This window comes from Camelina sativa, chromosome 8 (genome assembly GCF_030686135.1).
Source record: "Camelina sativa cultivar CO46 ecotype springtype chromosome 8, ASM3068613v1".
NCBI classification, from domain to species: domain Eukaryota; kingdom Viridiplantae; phylum Streptophyta; class Magnoliopsida; order Brassicales; family Brassicaceae; genus Camelina; species Camelina sativa.
Window position 1 is genome coordinate 18,438,261 of NC_141887.1, and position 19,234 is coordinate 18,457,494.

Consider the following 19,234-nt stretch of genomic DNA (forward strand, 5'->3'; position numbering starts at 1 on the left):
CTCTTGGACACTTCGAGCGTACTTAAAAAAAAATGTTTATACAACTTCAAACTTTCATGCAAAATCTATATTTTGATCCCAAATATATTGACAAATGCACTAAAAAAACTTTAAATTTGCTTGACTTTACACTAATGAGATTACATAGTACTAAAAGAGGAAACAGCCACAAATTCCTATGATTTTTGCAATTAAATCTTAGGAACAAGAGAAGACCAAAAGCTAATCATTCTCATTCTGCCATTCATGAGAAAAGGTAAAAAAATAGGGCCTGACCAATTATGTTCCATGCAAAGTAACATAAGAGCATCCCCATTAGTGGGATGTCTTTTTGTTTTTTAATAATAAAATAAAAAAAAAAAATTATTCCTGATATTTCACAGATCTGTGTCTCTCCACCGATAAAATTAGATACCCACATACCCTTTACGTGTCATAATTTCATTGCTTCCGTTTGTTTTTTTTTCTTTATTTCTGCATTTGCTTCTCTCTTTTTCGAAACAACGAAACTTTGAAGCCAAAATCGATTTTCTAAAATTTGATTCACAACCCAATCAAATTTTTCATCGATTTCCAGACAAAATTGATGGCTCCTCATCGTCTTCTTCTTCTCCGATTCCGCTTGGTTCTTCTCTGTTAGGTAAGATGCTGATTTGGTTGACACAATCAAAGTAATTGCTGAATAATATTTGCTTCCTTGTGTTAGGAGCGCAAAAATCGAATTAAAAAAATATGTGAATTATATTTAAAATAACGAAATCACAATCGAATTACAACAGCATAATATAAAGCATAAAATAAATCACGGAGGCAAGATATGATATCTCTTTCCTTAATTCAATAAATCGGCCGTAAGTGCTTTCGGACAATCACGATTTATGAATCCCAGGATACAACCGATCACGAACTATTACAGTAGCACACCTGTAATAGAACTCAAGCGAACAGATCTACGTTACACTCTCAGGACTACTAAACTAAGAACTTACTTGAACTAAGCAAGGGAGAGGGAGAGAGATTTTCAGAGAGATGAGTGCTTTGTGTTTTTTTGTGTGTGAAAAATAATGAGAGGTTGTGCCTCTATATTTAGTGGAAGGAGGGAGGTCTCAAGAAAATATTCAGTGAATATTCTCGGAGTACTGTCCAAGTTTGCTTGGAGTTCACACCAAGTCTTTCCAAAAAATTAAATGGGTCTAAAGTTTTCCAAAAAACTCAAAAGCCCAGGGCCTACGACCCGCCTCCACGCCCAGCCCGGCCCTTCCCGCGTCCATGCTCGGCCCGCCCCGCATCCATGCTCGGCCCAGCCCGGTTTGGTTCGGTTCGCGTGTGGGAATCTTCCCTCTTCCAGCTACACACTTTTGAAACTAGAAGAGCGTGAAACTATATATATATATGAGTGAAAAATCAGTCATATTTCCGATGTGGGATATTTCCCAAACCATCTCAAGTAGCTTACTTCACACTCTAATTTCTCATTCAAATCAACTCCTTTTTGGATGTATGAGTATACCATATTGTAGTACTCGTTACCAGCTTTCCATTGCACTATCAACCCGACAATTCCGATCAGCCATTTGGCCGGAAAGTCGCCAGAAAGTCGCCGGAAAGTCACTATCCCAAAACCTGCAATTTTCTGAAACTTCTTTCTGAAAATTCAGTTCCAACACCTTGTCCGCATACATCTGGGTTTTTAGTGATCATCTCTGAGTTCAGTAATGTTAGAGAAACTATTTGTGTTTTTTGGGGGCTTTGAATCTATGAAACTCAAACAAGTTTTGATTTTTAGTGTTAACTCTTATGTGTCTGTCTTCGAACAGAGTCTTCAACTCTTAAATTTCCAATGGATAAGCCATGGCTTTACCTTCATGCATAAAGACCGGAGTTTTTAAGTCTCCGGCCGCCGGATTTAATCCTACCGGCAGTCTTATGAAGTTGGACGACAGTTTGCCGTTCCGACAAAGTTACAAAGTATTCGAAAAGGTGATCGGGAAAGATTGAGAATCCAAGCTGTTTTCAGCTTTCCTCCTGTGTTTCTGACAAAAAAGGGTCGGGCCGAGAAGCAGAAACAGCTCAAACAATAACTTCTAAAAGCCCTTGAGCCTCTTGAACGTGGTGCCACTGCCACGCCTGATGATCAGGTTCTTGATTTATCTCTTCCTAGAGAAACCATTAGCGTGCCATCTTCAGAATAGTTTTGGTACATTTAGGGTCTAGAGAATGTGACTGAGAGCTAATAAGATGATTCTTTTTCTTATTTTTTGAATCGTCATAGTTAGCACGTAAGGTGGAAGCAGTAAACCCAACAAAGGAGCCTTTGAAGTCTGATTTAATCAATGGGAAATGGGAGCTCATTTATACAACCTCTGCTTTGCGTTTGCAAGCCAAGGTTAGAACTTGTAATCTTTGAAACTTGTGTTGTTGTTGTGTATATGTTATTTTTGTTGGCTTGTTGACATTGTTGTGACATTTCCTCTGTCTCTTCGACAATGTAACAGAAACCAAGGTTCTTAAGATCAATAGCCAACTACCAATCTATCAATATGGATACACTAAAGGTGCAAACCATGGATACTTGGTGATGCGACCCCGGACTACGGACGTGAACCACGGACGTACGGACGGAGCAAAGCCAGCGGAGTGATTCGGAAATACAACTCGGTTCGGCCATGAACAAATAGGATCGGCGGATGGGGTGGCGCACGGACGGAAACAACACCAAGGAACGATAAGAACGGGCGGAGAGAGTTTCACGAGGAGATGCTCGACTCGTTTGGCTCTCGGAGAGATGGGGATAGAGGTGGAGCGAAGTAGCAACACACGAGGGATGACTCTCCTTGTGATACGGCCAAGCTAGAAGATTACGAACCCGGTTCGTGTAGCTTCTAGGGTTTCGTTTCAATCTCTGAAAACGAGAGGAAAGAGATAACTTTGTTCTTTATTAATGATAGTCTGCCTTTACATGATAAGGTCTAGGCCCTTTATATAGGGTGGCTTACATAAGGGGACTCTCAAACCCTAAACACGTGGGTCAAACTAAAACGCAGCGTCCTGGAAATAGTTTTAAAATACAACGGTCATAAGCAAAATTTAACTAAAGATAGAATGGACATGTGGCAGAAGTGGTCCTTGGCCATGGCCATGCACTAGGGATCATAGCCTCGTTAAAACTCCCTTGGTAAACCCATTGGGAAAAACCCAAGGTGGGAAAAAGAGTACTACTTTCCCTAATGACTTGGAGGTTTTCACCCTTGGGTGATGGTGAAGACCGTTAGAAGAGCCTCGGTTGGCTGTCCGTCGGGTCGGTTGGGTCCGTGATCGAGCGCCTCTTGTTCTTGAACGAAAGCTTGGACAAAGATGAGGCACTTCTTCCTTGCGGTCCTTGCTGCGGTCCGGCTCCTTTTTGTAGCTCTGAGCATCAGGTTCGGTGCTTGGGTTGAGGGCCTTCTAGTTCCGGACGCGGTCGCGTCCTTGGTTCCTTGCGCGCTTCGGTCCTCGTCTGAGTCCATAAGCTGGCCTTCGTCCCGGGTCCCATCACTTGGCCTTTCTATAACTCGGGAAGGTTTCAAACCGCTGAATTCACAAGTAGGTTTGAGTTGTGTTAGACCATATATGATGCTCTTTTTCTCTGTGATATGGAAACCTATTTGATGTGATCCATTGTTATAAATGTTCAAAAGTTTGTGACTTTGTCACATATGTGTAATGATCATGTTCCATTGTGGCTGATTAGCGTTTTCATCTTTGGAGAGTACTATTCCTATAGCCGAGTTTGTAAAATGAGACTCATATATGATAGCAAACTACAATGTTTTCCTAGGTAACTGGAGACTTGACACCCCTCAGTTCAAAGAAGGCTGCTGTGAAACTCCAAATGTATAAAATTCTCGGCTTTGTAAGTATACCAAAACTCTTGCTGCTATATGTGCGTGCGTCTATAGTGAGCCTGTACTGATTTCATACACCGTATGCTTCTTTTACTGAGTAGTGTTTGCTGTGCAGATTCCTAGAAAAGCACCTGATGATACCGCACGTGGTGAACTAGAGATTACCTATGTGGACGAGGAACTACGGTCAGTTGTCAAATGATAGTTTTCATTTCTATATGGAACAGAAAACGTTTGAATCTTTAAAGGGATGTTCTTTCTATCATCACCGTGTATGTATAGTGTTGATAATCAGCTTGTATATTTTCTAAGTTTCACATCTTTTCTCCCAGATCTCTCTTGCTAGCTCACATCTTTTCTTTTAAGTTTCACATCTTTTCTCCCATTCTTTTAGTTTGTTTTTTTTTCATTGTAATATATGTTTTAAAGTTTTAGTAATGTAATATATTTGTTTTTTAATTAAATGTATTATACTATAACTACAGTTTTTAGTTTTATTTTCTTAATATTGTATACATTATATACCAACATTTATAACATTATACCAACATTTAAAACACAATTTTAATAAAAATTATTTAAGACACCCATGTTTATGGATGACTAATAGGAGGAGAAAAAATAAAAACAATTGATTAAAAATCTAAACTTAAGTTAATATTATTTTTAATTTTATTTAAAGTTTAAGGCACTAAGATGAGTATGACTAATGGGCATGCCAACGAAGAAATTATCAGATTCTAGAGGGACCTTTTATAGAAATACGTGGCTTAGAAATTAACGCCAATACGAATTAAAGAATATTTAGTTTGCATGGCACATAATTTGTCAAGTCATCATATTCGTTCTTGCACAGACTAAAATTGTATTGTTTAAAAACAAAAAAAAAAATTGTATTGTTTACTTTATCGATCACCAAAGTTCAATTTAACAATTTCAAGTTTAATACTATAAACTACGACATATGTTAGTTAACCAATCTCTTGAGATAAAAATGTACCCATGTCTTGGGATTGAAGATGCCTTAAGATCTAATGGCTTATCTAATGAGAGTAGGAAGGATATGTGGCACTTGAGGATGGTTTCTGATACAACATAGCAACACGTAGGTTAAATTCGTTACGTGAACTACTACTATACTACACATAAACCGAGTTGTTCCCAAACATAGACTAACACAAATCTCCCACAGAAGACAGAATATACACAACACGGTCGAGTTCCTCAAATCCTATTTCTCTTTATCTCCAATGATGGCACAAATGAACCTACCATTACCAAGCCACCACGACGAGACCAAGACAGAGTCAACAGAGTTCGAGAAGAATCAGAAACGGTACCAAGACCAAATCGCCACGTTTCCTCACGTCAAAGGTTGGTTTCCGAAAGCTCCGCTGATCGAGTACGGTGGCCATTGGATCATACAGCCTCTCCTAGAAGGTTGCCTTCACGCGCAAGAGTTCTTCCAAGCGCGACCCATTGACTTTTTCGTTTGTAGCTACTCAAAGACAGGTTCCACTTGGCTCAAAGCTCTGACTTTCGCCATCGTCAATCGATCTAGCTTGGAAGATTCCTCAAGGATGTATGAAATCAACAATCTAAATAATACAAATATTAGAGGGATAAATCGGAACTGGTCATTCTATTAACCTAGAATTGAAGGTGAGAGTTTTCGGGAAATACAATCAAAATTCTAAAAGCAATTAATACGAATATAAATGCTCTTTTTTCTCTGATTGCCAAGAGTTCGGATCCCGAGCTCTGACAATGACTTCTAGTATTTATAGTGGGCTATTAATCTAGCGTCCCCTCTGTCTCCTCCGTAAAATGACAATTTTGCCCCTACGGCCAGATGGACTATGTCCATGACTTCAAGCCCTTAACTTCTTGAGAATCTTCTGTTTGAGCTATCTGAAATGTTGGGGCAAGGCCCATATCTAACAATGGTCCCCCTAGTCCGATGTGCGATGGATTGCTTGAGCCGTCGGATACAATTCCGCGTCGCTAGGTCCGTCTTGCAGAAAGAACATAAGATTTTTAAGATCTTGAAGACCTTCCGGGAGGTTCCGAGTTGAACAGTGCGTCACGCACGTTCTTCAAGGCATCCAAGAGATTTTGGGATAAATAGTGCGTTGCACACATTTTTCAAGACATCCGGGAGCTACCGGGATGAATAGTGCATTGCGCACGTTCTTTGAGGCATCCGGGAAATGTTCTTCGAGACATCTGGAAGGTTCCCGGATGAATAGTGCATTGCGCACGTTTTCCTAGGTTTGTCGGTTTTTAAAAGGGAGTTTTGCGTGTTAGGCACGTTTTCCGAGGCGCAGGAAGTAGAGACAGCTTCAAAACGAGGGTTTTCCTTTTTACCTCAGTCAAAGCGCTGGTCCCCCCATATAAATATGTCTCCTTGACCTAGTTTTTACTTCTAACTTTCTCCTTCCTTCTCCAAAAGGTAAATTTCTCTTCTCTCTCTTTTATCTCTTTATTTTTTTTTTTAATCTGGCTTGTAAGGGCCATGGTTTCGCCGCCGAACCTGCCATGTCGTGCCCCCATGTCGCCGCCGCTTGAACCGGCCGGTTCGTTCTCCCGGCGTTGCCTTGTCGCCGCTGGATCCAGCTTCGTCACGTCCAGCTCTTCCGCCGCCTTGCACCACCGTTTGCTTCAGTCGATCTCTCAGCCAGCGATGTCCCCTTGCCAAGTCACGGTTTCATTCTCGTCAGTCATGGCCGAGACCTTGAGGCGTCTCGGTCATACTGCGCCATCGTGGTGCCATTGCCAAATCTGCCAGTTTTCTTCATCGACGACACCTCCTCAATGTTGTACGGGCTTCGTGTTGTGATGTTGTGGCCGCCGAACTGAGCCAAGACCATGAGGCGTCTCGGCTCCACCGCTCTCCTTATGGCGTGGTGTCGTCGTTCCCGTGTGTAACTTTGACAGTCCTGACGAGGCTGAGGACATAGCAAGGTCGAGGTCTTGATGAACTTAAGAGGTCGTGACGAGCCCGAGGTGGCGAGCTCGGGTTGGCGAGGTGATGAAACAGAAGTCCGTGCAAGAGTGCTTTCGACGTAGGGCGAGGCGATTTGTTCATGTATCGCTAGCGGGATGGCGGGATTGATGATGGCGTACGTGACGTTGTTGTTCTTCGTCGTGCGATATCGCGAGTTCGGATGGCGAGATCAAGACTGTAGCGAGGTCGAGATTGCTGCGAGATCGTGATTCTCATTGGCGAAGTGGTTGTGCTGATGCTGTAGTGGACGCGAGCGAGTCGACGTTTATGAATGCTGGAACGTGCGGTGGCTATTGGCGAGGTGGCTGTGGCGTGTTGGCTGTTGCGGTACGCGAGACAGTGTGGAAGGCGAGATAGGTCAGCACGCAAGATGGCGATGATGCACGGTGAGGTAGTGGACTCGAACGACGTTGTCTCCTAGTGAAGAGGTGGCTTGGATCGAGATCATGGTGAGCTTGAGGGTTTACGAGTACGAGACCGTACTTCAAGAGTTTTTGAGGTTGAGACCCTTTCGTACGAGACTATGGCGAGATCTGGGGTTCACGTATGAGACTATGGTACGTGCTCGATTTGGCGAAATCGAGTTTGGCGTGATGGAGGAGCTCGTAGGTCTAGATACGGGGACGTGCTAATCTGCGCATTGACGCCGGGCCGGTGACGATGGCGTCGTCTTCTTCGTGAAGTTTCGAAGTAGAGATGATTTATCCGTGTGGCGGTCAAAGGCGAGGTCGAGGTTGGTTGCTTGCATACGGGATACGCTGGCTAGATCAAAACCGAGGTTTGGCGAGGCCGTGTTTATCTCGCACAGGTGGTGAGCTCGCATCTCGCAAGTGGCGTGGTCGTTGCATGTTGAAGTGGTTCGTTTTCTAAGTTTGCGCTTGAGACTTTCGTATTTGCAGCGGCGAGATGGTGTTACTGCAGGTGTCTCCGCGAGATAAGACAGGTTGCAGTGTGCAAGACAGTCTGCGGGATGTAGTACGCAAGACACGGGACATTGCGCGGTACACAGTACGCCGTACGAGGTACACAGTACGTAGGATGCAGTGCGCAATACGCGGTACGCGGTATGCAGGACGTAGTGCGCAATATGCGGTATGCGGTATGCAGGACGCAGTGCACAATACGCGGTATGCGGTACGCAGGACGCAGTGAACAGTACTTTGTACGCAGAATGCAGGGCGTAGTGCGCGGTACATAGTGCGCGGTACGCAATACGCAGGGTGTGGTGCGTGGTACGCTGTATGCAGTTCATTTGGGTGTTTTAGTTCTATCCGGTATCTGTTGCGCTTTCGATATGTCTTTGCTCCCATACTGATCGGTTGCTTGGTTGGTTTTGCAAGGTCCCGCGCTATGGTTTCTGGAGATGATATCTTCGGTGACGTTCCGGAGGAGTTTGGAGATGACCAGTACCGTGCGCTAGAGAGAGGTCTCGACGAAACTAGAGTGGACTGTCCTTCATGGTGGAATCCGCCGGAGGAGGGCGTCCTACCTGATCTTACGGACAAGGATGTTCGGAATCTCGAAGATATATTTCCTACGGGTAACCAGCACCTTACTCTAATCCCACATCCTTCAGGTCAGCGCCGCGGGAAGGTGCTGGCGTACGAAGAACGCAATGGTTCGGAGTGTGCTCCTAGGTCTATGGTCGCTGGCTTAGCTGTGGGAAACGGGGTTCCGAGACGTTGTAAAGGTCGTACGGGAGACGGAGAATGCACCCCCCGCGATGAAGGAAAAACCCTGAGCAATGACATGTCCATAGCCCGTATGTTCGACGTCCATGAAATGCCACACAACCTGCAGCTTGCGTTGCCGACTATCAACGAACGTCCGTGGGCTTGCCCGGTAGGTCACCTCTGCATCTACGAGGACCTTTTTACTGAGTGCGGTGATGTTCATATATTTCACCCTGTTTTCCCTTAATAAATTCACATCTTTTGCATCCTTTGCCATCCTTTTTGACCATTATTGCATAGTTTTAGGATTGTTCTTGCATTAGAGTTTAGTTGCATTGCATTTGCATCTTTTCTTGCATAAACAGGTGATTTTGAAGCCTAAGGAGCATGGAAGCAATGCTGAGGAGAAGTGAAGCAATCATAAGGAGAAAGCAAAGGAGCTAAGGCTGAAGAACCAAGGTCCGGAGTCCAACTCGACTGCCCACTCGACCAGACACTCGACCGTGTGCTGAGAGGGACTCGACCGAGTGGGAGGAGCACAAGAGGAGCCAACTCGACCGGTCACTCGACCGAGCACCAGGTCGAGTTGGTCGAGCCGCCTGGCTATTTTGTCTTTTAGCGTTATTAGGGCTTCCACTACTTTTTCTATATAAGGGCTTGTACCTGCAGCCACCAAGGAGTCCAGCTTTTTAGAGAGTCAAAAACCTAGTTTTTACCTTTTTGGGAATTATTCTTTTTGCACTTTTATATTTTAGATCTTGTACCTCCTTGAATGAGAAAAACAAAGAATTCTTGGATTTTGTTGGTTCCATAACTTTCAAGATATTAAGAATTTGTGTTTGATTCCTTCTTTAATATTGTAGATCTTTGCTTTATCTATCTAATCATGCTAGTTTTATCATTTTCTGGGTTTATGACTTTGATGTTCATCATGTATGCTTGTGAGTAGTTGCTTATGATTTTGAGGATGGGTCTAGAGACTATCATTAGGCTTGCTAAGAGATTAGAAGTCTTGTTTGATTTTTGACATATTGCTTAATGCCTGCTTGTGTGGATTCTTTATTTTGTGAGAACAAGTCTAGAGATGCATGAGTTTGATTGTTTCTTGCCATGAGAGTGGAGTAAACATGTCTTAGAAATATATGTCTAGAGATTAGCTCAAGTTGTTTGAGATTTGTTGACCAAGTTAGATGACCTCAATCATAGTCCAGCCCATGAATCCCTCCTCAAGACCTTCCTTGTTAATTGATTTCCTAGTTTAAATCCTGTTGTTTGATCGTTGTTTGATTTGCTTTTGTATTGCTCTGTTTTTCTTGCATTGCTCTGTTTTCCGGATTTGTTCAGCTAGACCCTGCACTCGATCTACACTCGATCGAGTGCTTGCTCGAGTTCATCCCCAGAATTCTTGTTTATGCTTTGTAGTTGTCCTGTCTTATCTCTTGTCTCATTCTAGTTGCATTTCTGTTGCATTTACTTAGTGTGCTGTTCATTACTTGCCTTGCATTACTTGCATTATCATAGTTCTATTTCTGTTCTTGGTTCATCATAGCTTTGATTAGTCTGTTCTCTTTACATTTAGCATCTATCTTAGTAGTTTTTACTTTCTGCATTTTACATTCTGCAATAGGATTGTTAGTGACAAACATCCTTTACATTTGGCTTGACTTAGACATTTATGCACATCCTGATTGCTTGCAAATACTCAGATTGGATTGACACCTCTTATACTACAATTGCATAAGGGGAATTTAAACACCTTGCTTTCACCATTGTTCATCATCATAACATTCACATTTCATTCATCCACCACCACAAAGATATGAGTTTCAATTTGGCGTCGTTGCCCAATTGAGTGTTTATTTGTGACAATTAGGGTCATTATTAGTCTAAGATTAAGTTCTATTGCTACCTTGATCACTACTAATCTCGATTCTTCTTCTGCTTGTCTGTGTTGAGTTTCAGGTACCAACTCGACCATCAAATCGAGCTAGCACTCGACCGAGTGCTGATCGAGTACTTGATCGAGTCACAACCCGAATACATTTGTCTTCTCATCTCAGTCAGCCCGACCTTCAACTCGAGCATGTGCTCGACCGAGTACCTGTTCGAGTCAGTAATGATGTACCACAACAGTATGTTCAATTACATACCCATGCAACATCAACCAGTATACCAGGCTGAATTGTATCCCTCTCCATGGTTCCAGACCTCACAAGCTCAAGAACCTGACTTAAGAGCTATGATGCAACAAATGTTGCTTGGGCAAGCCACTAAGCAGATTGAGGACGCAAGGCAGTTTGCTGAGCTGCACCAAACGTTGAATTCTTATTCTACTGGACTGAATAACTAGTTGGAGAGACTGAGCTCTACAATCACGAACATGGAGAGTTGCATGGCTTCTACTTCCTCTCCTACACCAAACCAACTTCAACACCCAAGGGGATGCACTGCTAAGGCCATTCATCTCAATGAGGCAGTTGTCACTGAGGACAGTGAAGTTAAAACTGGGGAGGATTGGTCATTTCTTGAAGCTCAAAGTGAAGATTGTGCAAAACAAGCTGAAGTTGACAAAGAACTCAACCCCCCACTCGAACACACACACGATCGAGTAACTGATCGAGTTTCCAGTCGAGTTGATGTCCCAGAAGCTGTTAAGCATGCTAAGTACATTCCTCCTGCTTATAAACCACCTCTACCATTCCCAGGGCGTTTCAAGGCACAAAAGCTGAAAGAACTCAGAGAAATTATTGAGAAAAGGGAAAAGTTGGCTTTGCAACAAGAGAAGGAGTTAGCTTTACAACAAGGGGAAGTCATTGAGAAGGAAGAAGTCATGGCTTTGAAGGAAGAGGTTGTGATTGAAAAGAAGGAAGTGAGGGCCATTCAACAGGAGGTTGTCATTGAAGAGAAGGAAGAGGAGAGAGGATCAGCTTTGGAACAATATGCCCCATATCCTCTCTACAAAGGCATGTTACTTGACATATCCAAGCAGAAAGCTCAGAATCAAAACAAGAGAGATCAAGAAGAGATTGGGACAGCTATTGTACCAACAAAACTTGAAGATCCAGGTCCATTCAATCTACCTTGCTCCATCAGCTACCTTCACTTCAACAAATGCTTGTGTGATCTTGGAGCATCTGTTAGTGTCATGCCCTACTCTATAGCAGAAAAGCTTGGACACACTGAATTCAAGCCAAGCAATCTCTACATAAGTCTAGCTGATGGTTCACACAAAGATGTAGTTGGTAAATTGGAGAGCCTCCTAGTCAAGATAGTCAAGGCAAGAATTCCCACTGATTTCATCATAATAAAGATGGATAAGGAGGTAGAGGATCTAATCTTGCTTGGGATACCATTCCTTGCCACAGCAGGAGCAATCATTGATGTTAAGGAGGGGCTGATAAGGTTGAACATATCTGAAGGTTTGACCATGAACTTTGATATTACAAATCCATCTAACCTACCAACCATTGGAGGTCAACCATTTAAGATTGAAGATAAGGCTGATTTTGGGGTTTTGAGAGAAGAAGAGACTTCAACAGCTAAGGTCACATCTCATGAGGAATCAGTTCAACATCTTAAGGGTTCAGTTCAAGAGCTGACTGATCTGGTGAAGGATCTTCAAGTTAAGCTCAACAAGAGGTCTTTGAAGAAGGCAAGACCAAGACTCAAGTTTAAGAAGAAGCAAAGCTCAAATGTTAAGGAAGTAGTGATCAAGAAACAGCACCAAGGTTATCAAATAGAACCAGGGGGGATTTCATCACCTCCTTGGAATCCAAACCAAGCCTGAACAGGCATCAAAAGTCAAGCTTAGTGACTCTAAACAAGCTCACTAGGGAGGAAGTCCCTAAGGTATCCATGTACATATTGTTTAAGGTTTTTGGTATTTTGATTTTTGTTTGGTATTTTCATGATCAGGGAAGCAAGGGAGGCCAGATAGAAGAGGAAAAGAAGACTTGGCAGCCAGCTCGACCCCCCCCCCCCCACTCGACCAGGCACTCGACCGAGTACCAGTCGATGGCCATAGTCGAGTTACCCCAGTCTCCTCCTCCAAATCAACAAGACCCCAACTACACTTTTGACAGCATGTAAGAGGATGTGGACAGTTTCTTCTCCAATACTTGAGGTACCACTATCACCTTCCCTTGTAAATACCATTGCATTTCATATTGTGTTTTGTTTTTGATCTTGATTCCTCTTACAAATTTCTTTCACACAGAGGACTGTGTGATTTAAGTTTGGGGGAGGGTTTGAGATAACATTTGATATTGTGTTTTGTGTTCTTATTTCAAATTTTTAGCATCATCATGTTAGTATTTGCATAGCATCTAAGGCATAGAAAAACGCTAAAAATTTGAAATTTTTTGCAAAAATCTTTATGAAAAAAAGAGTGTTCATGTAGTTTGCATTGCATATTAGGATCTTGTTTAGCATGTTTCGTGTAGGATTGTATATTATTTGCATTAGGGATCTATGATGAGCTTTGCCTTGTTAGTTTGCTTGATTCACTAGACTAGGATCAATGCCCAAGTTAATAGTACTTTGATGCTAGTTGAGTGGTTAGAAGCATAAGATTGAACCAAGCCTTGAATTCCTGCATTGCATTTGGTCTAAATTGAAGCATGTTGTGATTTGACACCATTTCCTACTTATAAGAACCTAATATTAACTTACAATTATCAATATGTGCATTGCTTTAAACTCATGGATACCATATACATATTTGGATCATCTTTCTCCTTTTTACCACTCTTGGTGATCCAAGTAGCTGATTAAGACATTAAAATCAGTTTCGCTACCCATTAACCAACCCTTCTTTCAAGCCATGTTTGTTCTTGTGTGTGTGAGGCCTATTTTTTGGGATTGACCTTGGTAGAAAGTGTTAGGTTTGAACTGACAAGAGTACAGCCTTGTGTAGTTCTAGTTTGCATTTTTCAAGCTAGATAGGACTAGGTGGTTCACTTGTTGGGTTTGGGACTTGGCTGTTATGAAAAGAAAAGAGGAAAAAGAGAAAGAAAAAGGGTAGAGTCTTTAAGAGGAGGATGTGTTTAAGTAAAGCTCTAGTGAAAGGATGGGAAGTAAAAAAAAAATTGTTGAAGATGGTTCTAGTTAAAGAAAGGAAAAGAAAGAAAAGAAAAGTCTAGCAAAATGCTTGTATGTCTTAAGAATAATAAGAAAAGAGAACCATAGCAAAATAAGAAAGAAGCCCCCATCCCACTAGAAAGATCAAATAAGAAACCTCTCCTAAGACTTGAAAACCAAAAGAGAAAAGGGTGAAAGAGAAGAGAAGAAGTTAAAGGGTAGCACTGAGATCATTTGGGTTTAGATGATAGGATAAACACTTTGGATGCCTTTGGGTAGACAAGGTTTTATTCTTGTATGTGTCTAAGTGTTCTTACCTTTAGCATTCTTCTAAAGCTCAATCCATTTTTATGAGAGAACCCTGATATTGATAAGCCCCACTCTAAAGAGAGACCACCATTGTCTCAAAACCTTTATCTCCAAGCCAAATGAATTTAAGCATTGCATAGAATTGATTCATGTTCTTGATTAATGAATGTTGAAGGAAATGGTTGATTTGAATGCATGTGGATATCTAAGGCTCAAATCAATAAAGGTTGTGATATGCTTGTCTAAAATCTTTAAGTACAGCTCATTCAACTTGCATCATAGTACTAGTAACTTGGACATTGATTCTAGATGGTCTATTTACAAGCTTTAGGAGCTGAGATCCCACTTTCAAACCTCACCTACCTTCTTATGACTTGATTATTTGCTTGAGGGCAAGCAAAGACTAAGTTTGGGGGTGTTGATGTTCATATATTTCACCCTGTTTTCCCTTAATACATTCACATCTTTTGCATCCTTTGCTATCCTTTTTGACCATTATTGCATAGTTTTAGGATTGTTCTTGCATTAGAGTATAGTTGCATTGCATTTGCATCTTTTCTTGCATAAACAGGTGATTTTGAAGCCTAAGGAGCATGGAAGCAATGCTGAGGAGAAGTGAAGCAATCATAAGGAGAAAGCAAAGGAGCTAAGGATGAAGAACCAAGGTCCGGAGTCCAACTCGACTGCCCACTCGACCAGACACTCGACCGTGTGCTGAGAGGGACTCGACCGAGTGGGAGGAGCACAAGAGGAGCCAACTCGACCGGTCACTCGACCGAGCACCAGGTCGAGTTGGTCGAGCCGCCTGGCTATTTTGTCTTTTAGCGTTTTTAGAGCTTCCACTACTTTTTCTATATAAGGGCTTGTACCTGCAGCCACCAAGGAGTCCAGCTTTTTAGAGAGTCAAAAACCTAGTTTTTACCTTTTTGGAAATTATTCCTTTTGCACTTTTATATTTTAGATCTTGTACCTCCTTGAAGGAGAAAAACAAAGAATTCTTGGATTTTGTTGGTTCCATAACTTTCAAGATATTAAGAATTCGTGTTTGATTCCTTCTTTAATATTGTAGATCTTTGCTTTATCTATCTAATCATGCAAGTTTTATCATTTTCTGGATTTATGACTTTGATGTTCATCATGTATGCTTGTGAGTAGTTGCTTAGGATCTTGAGGATGGGTTAGGCTGGATTGTGTTTGAGGTTTGTTTGATTTGGTCAAGCTTGATTGTTGTAGATCTCTTCTAGGCTAGATGTTCTTAATGCTGATCCTATATCTGAGAGGGTAGGATCTGATCTCTTCTACGCTAGATGTTGTTAATGCCTGCTTGTGTAGATTCTTTATTTTGTGAGAACAAGTCTAGAGATGCATGATTTTGATTGTTTCTTGCCATGAGAGTGGATTAAACATGTCTTAGAAATATATGTCTAGAGATTAGCTCAAGTTGTTTGAGATTTGTTGACCAAGTTAGATGACCTCAATCATAGTCCAGCCCATGAATCCCTCCTCAAGACCTTCCTTGTTTATTGATTTCCTAGTTTAAATCCTGTTGTTTGATCGTTGTTTGATTTGCTTTTGTATTGCTCTGTTTTTCTTGCATTGCTCTGTTTTCCGGATTTGTCCAGCTCGACCCTGCACTCGATCTACACTCGATCGAGTGCTTGCTCGAGTTCATCCCCAGAATTCTTGTTTATGCTTTGTAGTTGTCCTGTCTTATCTCTTGTCTCATTCTAGTTGCATTTCTGTTGCATTTACTTTGTGTCCTATTCATTACTTGCCTTGCATTACTTGCATTATCATAGTTCTATTTCTGTTCTTGGTTCATCATAGCTTTGATTAGTCTGTTCTCTTTACATTTAGCATCTATCTTAGTAGTTTTTACTTTCTGCATTTTACATTCTGCAATAGGATTGTTAGTGACAAACATCCTTTACATTTGGCTTGACTTAGACATTTATGCACATCCTAATTGCTTGCAAACACTCAGATTGGATTGACACCTCTTATACTACAATTGCATAAGGGGAATTGAAACACCTTGCTTTCACCATTGTTCATCATCATAACATTCACATTTCATTCATCCACCACCACAAAGATATGAGTTTCATGCGGCATGTGGTTCCTGATTCCAGAATTCCTAACGAGTTACTGTACGCATCGGAAGATCGCATTCCCGCAGCTGTCGATCTCCACCATCTGTAACGCTGTTGGGCTTTCGATAATCGGCGCCTCGATGAAAATCAAGATTAATGTGGACCTCTTCGAGCTAGTTACGTGATTTATGCATGACAACTCGGGGCTATATTGTGCTCGCTGTACTCCAGGTCTCACGATTACCTGCGGCCAGAAGAGCAACATTCACGGTTGGCGAAGGCGGTTTTTCTTCGTAGAAAAAAACGAGATTGGAACTTGTATCCCGGTAGCCATTGCTGGGTTTGGTTCGTGTCCTTTGGTTTTCTTTACCCCGCTTGCTGACCGTATTTGTTTTATTTTTGCAGGAAATCCTCCACCTTCAGCTGCGTGTGATTCTGAAACCGTTGACAAAACTTCCGCTTTTCTTTTTAGTGGGAATTTGCGGTGGCCATCCGTCCTTTCACACGTCGAGACTTGTAAGTTTAGAATTTTCGCTTGCCTTCCTTCCGAGACTTGTGTGCTCTCGTATCTTATGCTTATATTCATTCTGCAGGTTCGTGGACTGTTTTGCAAATGGGAGACTCCCTGATGCCTTGTTACGCTGATTTGATCGACGCCGACGATGCGCCAGTTGTCGCAACCAAGGTTGTCGCACCCAACGCCGAGGCCGACGCGGAGGTTGTCATTGTGGAGCATGAGGATGGCGACATGCATGTTCCCGAGGGTGATCCTAGCCGTAGGACTCGTTCTGCTGGGGTAGCTGCGGCTTGTGCTGGGAAGAGGCCTTCTTCAACGTCCCGTGGGAGTGTTCCAGCAGCTAGTGGTGGCGATCATCTCGTAAGAGGGCGATGCTTGAGGAATCTCTAGGCGTCCTCATCATGCGGAGGATGGTCGCGTGGGCGTCGATCACTCGTTTTCTTTTTGCTACGACGTGAAAGATCATGTGTTTTCTGGCGACTCACGGGCTTGCGCGGACCTCGCCAGCAAAATTCATGGCGACTTCGTCCCGCTTCCTGCTCCTGGCGATTTGGCTTGTCCGACCACGTACGAGGAATGCGTTTGTCGGCAGTTTCAGGTTAGAGTCCGTTTCTTCAATTTGCTTTGCCTTGCGTCTGCATGTTAATCATAATCCAATTGTCTCCCTTAATCTTTTAGGAACTAAGCTGGCCGAACCGTCTTACTGGTGACTACGAGGATAAGGTGCGTGCTGCTAAGAGGGAGACGGCGCTTGCTCAGAATGCATTGGTTCAAGCTGAGTGATCGAGCAAAGAGAATGCGGCTCTTGTCAGGGAGCTGTCGGCTTCTCTTAAGCATTCCTAACGAAAGCTCCCTTTCCAGTCGGAGCGAATTAGGAAAGCGAGGGATGAGCATGGAGAGCAGGAGCACGCAAAGGCTGCTATCATGATTGGGACGCATTGTGAACGTATTGACCGCCTGAGGAGGCATGTGATTGCGACACGCCAGAAACAGCCCGACTTGCTCACTCTTACCCATGTGACCGGGACTAGACAGTGTCTACAGACGATGATCAAGAGCGGCGTTGCTATTCCCGAAGATAGGATGGTGTGTCTTGCCGCTAGCGAAGAGGAGTTCCAGGCGAAAGGAAACCGAGTTGTAGTTCCACCGCTTATTAATGATGATCTTGAGCCAATCCCGGAGGCTGCTGACGGAGGTGGTGATGATGCTGCTAACGAGTGATATGTCCTCGTGTTATTTCTTGTTTCTTTTGCTTTTTTGATTTCACTTTTTGTTATTGTGAACTTGATTGCTGATTGCTTTTGTATTTCTCCTTTGGGTACTGCAAACTTTGTTGTTTTTGCTTTATGACTTGGTCATTAGTATTTTATTGATGATTTCCGCGCAAATGTTGATTATTGCCGATTTTTGTTTCCTTCATTATGATGAAGTTGCTTTTGAATGATCGCACAAAGTTTGATTATTGCGTACAATAGAGATGCGACGTTTTTGTTGTTTACAGGGCATATTTTGCAGTGCAGGACGTCTCCTGGCTTACCCTGGATATGTTGCTCCCCGAAACGTCTCGAGTAGACAAGACGGGCTTGTCGTACTTTTTTAGGTGCGGTACGCATGACCGGCTTATCCTCTGGGTGCTACAGGAATTGCGAGTGTGCGAGTGTATCGATTCCTGCTAGCTCGTTGTGAGTCTGGACTCAGCTTAAAATGTCCTACCAAAGTTAGGAAGTGGATTATTTCACCACTGCACCCATGCGGAACGCGTTTTAGAGCTGTGCGTCGTGAAACTTTTATTTTTTATGAAAGTTATAGTTGGACCTCGTAAAAGGCTGCCTACGTACCCTCGAAAGGGATTAAACCATTCATAGTTCGGATTACAAGGAAATGCTCGGTAGATCGAGCGGTTTTTTTTTTTGTTTTTTTTTTGCGACTAACGGACTAATGATAATAGCGCTTGAGGCTGGCGAAATTTCACGATCTCGGGACTGGATTGCCATTCATCTCGAGTAGCTGATAGACGCCGGGTTTGACGATCTTGGAGTTTAAGTACGGACCCTCCCAATGCGCACCGAGTTTTCCAGCGCTCTTCTCCCTTGTATTCTCGTAGACTTTGCGGAGGACGAGATCACCCTCGACGAAGTAGCAAGATTTGACTTTTTTGTTGTAGAATTTTGCGGCAGCTTGCTGGTAGTTCTGGATACGAAGTAGAGCTTGGTCGATGTAACATCCGCGAACCGAAATCCCGGTTTAGGGGATTGCATCGGTCGATGCATATAGTGCATCGGTCGATGAAGGTTCAGTTTTCTGTGGACTATTTAAGTTAAACGCTGCGTTTTGGGTTAGGGAAAACCCTTAACACGAGTTTTGTCTCATTAGTCGGGTTTTGGCCGCTTTTGAGAGAAAAAGAAAGAGAGAAAATTTCCCTAAGTGTTCTTGAGTGTTTTTGGTTATTTCTAGAGTTTGGAAGTTGTTCCTGTAGAGATCTGTAGTTGGGATTGTTGTAGGAGCTTCCTGGTTGTAGGAACGAAGATCCGGTGAGAAGCTTCGGGGGAAAACGATGCTCGGCATTGCATCGGTCGATGCACTTTGTACGTCGGTCGATGCAAATGTGAGGATGGCGCGTAAAATCTATTGTTTTTGTGCTATGTCGAGCATGCGTCGGTCGATGCAATGGG

At 42.8% G+C, this 19,234-nt stretch overlaps 1 pseudogene; it reads left to right on the forward strand.

The window, feature by feature from the left end:
- The first annotated feature begins 5,089 nt into the window (after positions 1-5,089).
- Positions 5,090-19,234, forward strand: part of LOC104709564 (cytosolic sulfotransferase 18 pseudogene) — a 50,430-nt pseudogene continuing 36,285 nt past the window's right edge.